Source organism: Triticum aestivum, chromosome 1A, assembly GCF_018294505.1.
Source record: "Triticum aestivum cultivar Chinese Spring chromosome 1A, IWGSC CS RefSeq v2.1, whole genome shotgun sequence".
NCBI classification, from domain to species: domain Eukaryota; kingdom Viridiplantae; phylum Streptophyta; class Magnoliopsida; order Poales; family Poaceae; genus Triticum; species Triticum aestivum.
The window spans coordinates 11337249-11345937 of NC_057794.1; the positions used below are offsets into that span (position 1 = coordinate 11337249).

The following is an 8689-nucleotide window of genomic DNA, read 5'->3' on the forward strand; positions in this document are numbered from 1 at the left end:
ATTACCTGTGGCGTTCAATTGTTGGCGGACACTACATACCAATGGCGTTCGCCCTGAATGGCATGACACCGATAACTTTCAGAATATCAAAGTCCATATAAACCAACCTGTAATTGAATGGTTAGGTAAACAGTGGTATATCGGGCCCATCAGAGTTCAAGTTCTGATGCTCGCGTTTATTTCTGTATTTCCTGCGAGCACGGTCAGTGAAAGAAGACGTTCCAGTCAATTACAAGGCGCGTTTATATGAGCGCCTACGTCTGTACTATGTTCTTTTTATCAAAGTCCCGAATGCCATTAGTTAGCGGATATAACTTAGAAATGGCGCTCGAGTTCTATGGCAATGCCATTGCTATTTTGACAAATTCCGAGTGGCATCCTGAATTCAAAGCGCACCACGAATTGTCTAAACTCTAAACCAACAAACTTACTCCACCGGTGCCTCCATTTTTTGAACTTTGAGCAACTGCTGGCCTTACTTCACACTATGCATCTTTAATATGTCAACAAGCATATGTGATTGAATGGTTACGATGACAATGGCATATCCAGCCCCTCAGAATTTAAGTACTAGATTTGATGCTGGTGCTCGCATTTTCTTGGGTTTATTTTAGGCCTTCCATCGATGTATGTTCATTGGGAGTAGATGTTCCATCGACTACGAAGACGTTTGTGACGACTTTGTCAATCTCAACATGAGTGTACGTGTCACCTTGAAGGTGCTCATGAGGATATGGTGTAAGTGCGTGCATCCATAAAAATAAATGTATATGCATATGTATGTATGTATGAGCATCTGCATCTGTACCGTGTTCTAAGAAAAATGCTTCAAGAAGACTGTTGTACAATTACTGCTGGTCTTGCTCATCTCAACTACTGCTCCAACTATATAGGCATCCTCCACTCTTCTACGAGCGTTATAACACATCAACCTGAAACCTGCACAGTCGAGAATACCACCCCAAGAAAAAAAAGTTAGAGCTTCTAGTTTGAGTATCAATAAATGGTGGGCTTGTCCAAGATCGACATGGAATGGCTCCAAGAGCCATTGAGATGGCTGTTCGTTGCCTTGGTCATCTTCGTGTTGCTGCAGCTGTGGCGTGGCAAGGCGCCGCCGCTGCTCCCAGGGCCGTACTCGCCGCCGATTGTCGGCAATATTTTCATGATGGTCCAGCTGACTCACCGGGGCTTCGCCGCGCTGGCGACGAAGTACGGCCTACGGCGGCCTTCTGCACCTCCGCCTCGGCAAGGTCCACACCTTCGCCGTGTCGACGCCGGAGTACGCGCAGCAGGTGCTGCAGGCCCAGGACGCCGCCTTCTCGCACCGGCCAGCCACCATCGCCACCACCTACCTCACCTACGACCGAGCCGACATGGTGTTTGCCCACTACGGGCCCTTCTGGCGTCAGATGCGCAAGCTGTGCGTCATGAAGCTCTTCAGCCGGCGCCGTCCCGGGACGTGGCTCGCCGTGCGCGACGAGTCCGCGGCGCTAGTCCGTGCCGTGGCCCGGCGGAGCGGCGATCCCGTGAATCTCGGCGACCTCATCTTCAACCTCAGCATGAACGTCACCTTCCGCGCAGCGTTCGGCGCTGAAGCCGCCGCCAGCGATGGCGATGGCCGGAAGCAGGACGAGATCATCGCCATCATGCAGGAGTTCTCCAAGCTCTTCGGCGCCTTCAGCATCGGCGACTTCATCCCGTGGCTCGGCTGGGCGGACCCGCAGGGCATCAACGTGCGCCTCCGAGCCGCCCGCACCGCCCTTGACGAGTTCATCGACAAGATCATCGACGAGCACATAAAGAGAGGCAAGAACCCTGACGACATGGACGCCGACATGGTAGACGGCATGCTCGCGTTCCTCCCTGAAACGAAGCCAGAGAAGACCGCTGGCGACGACCTGCAGAACACGCTCCGCCTCAACCGTGACAACATCAAGGCCATCATCCTGGTACGTACACGCACGGCCAAACATCCATTATTTATTTCTAGCATCTACTCCCTTCATTCAGAAATACTTGTTCTACAAATGGTTGTATCTAGACTTGTTTTAATTCTAGATATAATCATTTTTAAGACAAGTGTTTCTGAACGGAGGGAGTACTTCCTTCATTCTTTTTTATAAGACGATTTAGGCAGTCCGTTTTAAACTGAAATGTGTAAAACGGTCTTATAAAAAGGAACGGAGTATACCGTTGATTACATCTGCCGGCGACCGTGGTCTTTTGTTTTTTTAATAAACTTTCAATCTATTTATTTTCAATTATAACAGTACAACCGCTCGCAAAAAAAAACTATAACAGTACAACGAAGATCCAAAATAATAAAAATTTGGTGTGGCTAGATTTCAGTTGACTAAGACTTAATCAAGTCTCAGTCAAGTGACACGGCATATTAAAAAAATAGAAGAAATTTTTACACAATTCTCTATGTAAGATCTCGTGAATATAGAATCAACTCAGACTTCGTTAAGTCTCAGCCGACTGAGAATTAGCAATCCCGACAAAAAATATACATCTAGATTCGTAGATCACCTAGCGATGACTACAGTCACTGAAGTGAAGCGAAGGTGCGCCATCGTCATCGCCCCTCCTTTGCCGGAGCCATACACAACATGTTGTAGTAAACAGTTGGGAAGTCGTCGTGCTAATCTAAAACACCATAATGACAGCGTGCGAGGAGTCGTTGTGCAATAGCGGTGCGGCACGGATAGTAGCTTGGCCATTGTTCACATCTAAAACACCGTGCTCATTCTTGAGTTACACAGCATCAAAATTTTGTCTTGTGCTACTTGAGTAATCACAGATGTGCAATTAATTATTTTAACTTCCACAATTATTAATTCAACATTTTTATTATATATTTTACTATTTTTTGAAAGCTAGTTATACATTTTTCTAATCTTACATGTAAGGTGCCCATTTTGTTATACGCAATTTAAATAGCGATCGTAGTTACCATTTTTTCTATCATAGATTTTTGTAATTTAGCTTCCAACTGTCAATTGCATAAAACACAAGGAAAAATGAAAGCAGCAAATAAAGGAAAAAAAAATACAGGTTGGGTTTTACAGAAACGTAGCCTTTTGTTCTCTCTGAGAAAAAGTACTAATAAAGAAGAGCCATAAAGGCCAATATCAGCAGGCCCAACCAGCAAGAAAAAGAAGGAGACCAAAACAAACAAACAAACGCCCTCCAAATTGCAATTCATTTTGTCTCAAAAAAATTGCAATTAATTTTTCGTCATTATTTATTTATTATATCTAAATATTTTAGTTGCTATAAAAAACAAATTTTAAAAAAATTTGTTCTCATTAAAATTACATGAATCTTTCGTAAAATATTTCAAAATTTTAAAATTACGCATTTTAAAAATATCAAAACTTTTCAAAATTTAGACAAACACTTGTTTAAAGTAATGCAATTTTTAAAAATGCACAACCATTTTTAAAACCTGCAAACACGTTAAAAGGTGTGATTAATTTTAAAATTTCATGAACATTTAGAAAAACGTGATTATATTTTTTGAATTACATGAATCTTTTTTGAAGTACACGAACACTTTTTAAGATTACCTGAATTGTTTCAAAAGTTATGAATGCTTACCAAAATTACCAATATTTTTATAAATGTGTAAAAAATTTCTTCTTATTTTATGTAACTAAAGTATATATTATTATTGAAATTTGAAAGAAAGAAAATAAAAAATCATACATGTTAATGGTTCGAGCAGTGGCAGGCTGATTAGGACATCCTTCAGGTGGAGTGAGTTCTATGTTTCTGCTGTGAGCGACACAAAGCATGCACAATCCCTATTTATGGCATTAAGCGACAAAAAAGTGGCCCTTCAGCACAAGAAACAGCACACGAACGAGCAAAGTGGGCTGGCCCACTTAACCAGTAGTATAGGATTACGAACTTGGGAATCTCCTAGATGGTATTTTCGTGGTTTCCCGGTTTTATCTTAGGTTTTTATTATCTTATTTCTCTATTTTTTTTTCTGAATTTCATTCCAACAATTGAATCTTTTATCAAAAAGCGGTTTGGTATGTCATGTGAATGTAGTTAATAAACTGTATGTTTGACACCATTCCTGTTGAACTTTCTCGTAAAAAATGTTCCTGTTGAACTGGTAGAATATTTATGTCTTCATTGCAACACACGGACAATTAATTAGTAATCAAAAAGGAATTCGTGCTATCCAACATAATTTTTTGGAAACAATTATAGAACCTTATAACTGTTCATCCAACAACTTCCATTGAAATTTCGCCATGCACGTGACTGCCCTGGTTTTCCGTATGACATGATATACTGTAATTATGTCATATGACTGTGTGACTGCTCTGTTTTTCTCTGTGTAATAATAAACTAACGTCGTGATGCGGCTGCGTGCCTGCAGGACGTGATGTTCGGTGGGACGGAGACGGTCGCGTCGGCAATAGAATGGGCAATGGCCGAAATGATGCACAGCCCAGATGACCTCTTGCAGCTGCAGCAGGAACTTGCCGACACGGTGGGTCTTGGCCGAAACGTGGACGAGTCGGACCTCAACAACCTCTCCTTCCTCAAATGTGTGATCAAGGAGACACTCCGGTTACACCCGTCCATCCCACTGCTCCACCGCGAGAACGCCCGAGGAATGCGTGGTCGGCAACTACTCCGTGCCCCGGGGCTCGAGCGTCAATATCAACGTCTTCGCCATGGGCCGCGACACCAAGTATTGGAAAGACGCCGACACATTCCGTCCGTCGCGGTTCATGGCGGGGGAAGGGGAGGCAGCTGTGGTCGACTTCAAGGGCGGGTGTTTCCAGTTCCTGCCGTTTGGGTCTGGTCGTCGCTCGTGCCCCGGGATGGCGCTCGGCCTGTACTCACTAGAGCTCGTTATTGCGCAGCTCGCCCACGGGTTTAATTGGGCGCTTCCCGACGGCAAGAAGCCGTCGAAGCTCGACATGGGTGACATTTTCGGCCTTACCGCACCGCGCGCCACAAGGCTCTGGGTCGTGCCCACGCCCCGACTTACCAGCCCTTTGGTTGTTGATGTCTGACGCCGCGTGCCTTGCGCGCACAGCTGATGCTATGTACCAGTTGCGTAGGGTGTGAAGGAGTTTGATTAGCGTGCTAGTTAATCTAGTTGTAGCTGTAGCTATTTTTCCCTTTTGTGTTAGATATTTCTTAGCTTCGTTTAAACAAGATCGCACCCCTACAAATCGGCTGCCTCGAACATGGAATAGCACGACCAGTTGTGGGCATCGTGGAGCTGGTTCATGAATAAAAAGGAAGAGAAGAATGGCAGAAAAACAGCAAGTTGCTCGCATAGCACAAATGTTTACACCAGCATGTTATTCTTCTCCTTTGTTTCTCCTCTTTTGGCGAACTTGCTCGAGAACGATAGTGTTTTTGTTTTCAAGAGTTAATTACACTTTTGATACGTAAACTTACAATTGATGTACAGATTCATACGCAAACTTGAAAAATGATGCAAATCAATCCTACAACTTGTGTCAGCTTGCCTACACTTCATATCTGCGCATGGGGCAGGCAAAGAAAGAAAGAGAAATATATATAGCAAAACCCATTGCGCCCGGTTGGAATCGAACCAAAAACATTGCCCCGACATTACACGTGCCAATAACTCAACCATGTGCAACTTTCTGTTAGTATTATATGTATATACATTCTTTTATATGACTAGGAAACAATTGATTTGAAGTCAAAATAGACACTGCAGGATGGTCTGAACAATTTTTTCTTTCTGTTTTTCGGTTTTATTCCACCAGGGACCGGGAAATCGATTTCCAACAAAAAAAAATCTGAATTTCTGCTATTTTTTTGTTTGAAATTTCGAAATGGATCTTGAATTCAAATTTTCAACAAATTTAAATTGAAAAATATGAGTTTTTGAGCGATTTCAATAACATTGGGGGCTTACCGGATTTTTTGAATGAATTTTAAATACATGCATACAAGTTTATTTGACAACATCTGACCTTTTAAATTAAAAAAAACTTAATTTTTGAATGATATCAAAAACATTGGAGGCTCACCAAAATTTAAGTATATGCTTACGAGTTTATTTGAAAATATCTTACCTTTTAAATGAAAAAACTTCAATTTTTTAACGATGTCAAAAACATTCAGGGCTCATAGAAATTTTCGGTAACCGATCGACCAAGGAAAAACACGGAGATGAAGATGCACACATGCATTAAATCCAGTGCAATATACATTTTGTGTTCCAAATCAATTTCCTGGTAAAATATAAAAGCATCAGTTAGTCTAGACTAACATAAAACCATAGTTGGTGCAGTGGCCAACTCCCTACAGCTTTGTCACTTGTTCGATCCCTGCTGATTGCACTTTTCTTTGCTATGTTTCTATTTATTTCTATACCACTGACAGGCAGGACCCACATGCTGGTACTGGGCTAGAGTTCACGGCAAACGACGGAAATGTACTTAAACGCACCTCAAACACAAGTTATAGCACTGCTTTGTGTCGGGTTTTTTTTCAAGTTTACATATGGATTTGCACGTCGAGTGTAAGTTCTTATACTAATAGTGTAATTAACTTATTTTTTAAACAGAAACAAAAGACTTGCTCCTTCATTAATGAAGGGAAAGAGTTTAGAATACATAACACGGACTTAACACGTAGCCCATCGGTAAAGAATCAAATATGGATTACTCTCATGGCATAATGATGCTCAAGTGCATAGCTCCACACTAACTCAAAGTATGGCCTAGTCTTGGATAAGCTTGAGTATGAAATAGGGCGGCGTCGTTTTCTTCCTGAAAACTATAGCGCGCTGGTGGCATGAGGAGAGTTCCCATCATTGATATCACGTCCACCGGGATTGATAGGTTCACGGACTCCTCCGAGGATGAGTAGGCCATGAGAGGTGACGGGGGCTCTACTCCCAAATGGATCATCCGTCTCCCATGTTCTACTCTTTCTCGCGGGCGACCACACATTCACTTCACGGGTCTTGTTACGACCATTGATGGAGACGATAGATGAATGACGTGGGCACTCGAATGGAACAAGAAGGACTTGGACGACGGACTTCGCCCAGGCTAGGTTTACGCCCGGTCCCCCTTTTTTAGTGAAGACCCTCCAAAATGTAAATGTTTTCCTCAAGTTTGAATAAAAATCATCCGGTTTAGATGAATTTCATCTGATTTGTTAAAAGGCGGTTTGAAATGTGTTCTGGTAGCTTTGGATGGTTGGCTTCTCCATGTCCGCATACTAGTCCCCTTATCAGCGGACAGATGCGCTGTCCGTTTTGCAGGCCACCGCCGTTGGAAGTGCCCTAACGCATAGCAACTTGATGGGACTCATGAGCAGGAGCATGCTCCGACCAGCTCAAGATCATGGGCCAGATCCGTGATATTACCCGTGCAATCAAGATCTCAAAACACGTGGCTGAAAAAAAAAATCTTGCTTTCAAATTATAGGAAAGCTGCAATTTCTAAGACCAGGAGACACGGCGCATCTCGCTTTAAACAGCAACCGGGAAGTGTCGGTTGTTGACTCCCTATTCAATTAGCAAAATGCACATGCCCAAATGCATGCATATCCTGTAATATCCGATCTATTATATACTACTCTAGCACTCTGATGGATCTGGATCCGTATCGGCGCCAGCGCTTTTACTACGAGCACTGTGATCGATCTGGATCTGGATCTGGGTCCATGTCTATTATATCTAGCTCTCTCACACTGCTGGCCGGTCCAAGCACCACCACGACACCATAAGCACGGATGGGTTACCTAGTTAATGATCAAAGTCCTCTCAAAAAAAGGTTAATGATCAAAAGAAGCAGAGTAATTAAGCAGCTGATGCACATCATGCAGCTTACAAGTTGAGATGTCCGCGACCTGAAGAACCATGTATAATGCAGCGGCGCAACCACTGCGGTAGACTCACCTCACTGAACGCTGGGAGTTCATCAACTATCTATAGGCTCTAAGAAAGTAAATTCAAGATTTATTTGAAATATTTCGCGTGAAATTTATGTGTTATTTTACCGCGGTAACCAGATATCGACCACCCTCAGTAAAACTTGTCGGGTGTGTCCAGGGCACATCTAGATGTGATCTAATTATTGCACATCTAAATAAGTGAATTAAGTATAGAGAGAAAGAGAAAAAAGAAAAAGAAAATATCTACACGAATCTCAACATAAGATTAATGACATAGGACTTAGATGTGCAATACTTATAGCACATCTAGATGTGCTTTAGCAAAATTGAAACTTGTCAATCTCACGGCTAAAACCTTGGTGGCGGTATCATCACACGTAGTTTCTCGCTAACATGGGTGATTGCGCACTGGTGTTGATGGAACTCGGGCATCTAAATAATCATTTTAAAGTAGCCACTAAGGGGGGAAAAGTATATGTCGAGTGGTGTTCTATTTGCGGAGTGTATTTCATCAGAGACTCCATAAATAGGTCATTTGCCGGCTGCCCACCATTGGCTGGGATCCTAAGGAAAGCCTGTGAAAGTGGTTAGGAAACTGAACTCAGATCCCCGGCCCCCCGTGACCCCGAGCTAGGGTTCCTCCCCTGCTCCCCCGCCGCCGGCGGCCACCCCTCGCCCCCTCCCGCCGGCGTCGACCACAGTCACGCGCGACCCCCTGGCCTACCTCCCTCTTCCCCTCCTCCTCCCCCTCCCCCGGCGCTCCCGT

At 43.4% G+C, this 8689-nt stretch overlaps 1 pseudogene; it reads left to right on the plus strand.

Annotated features, from left to right (window-relative positions):
- Positions 1-936: 936 nt before the first annotated feature.
- Positions 937-5288, plus strand: LOC123069034 (cytochrome P450 84A1-like; annotated as a pseudogene).
- The last annotated feature ends 3401 nt before the right edge of the window (positions 5289-8689 follow it).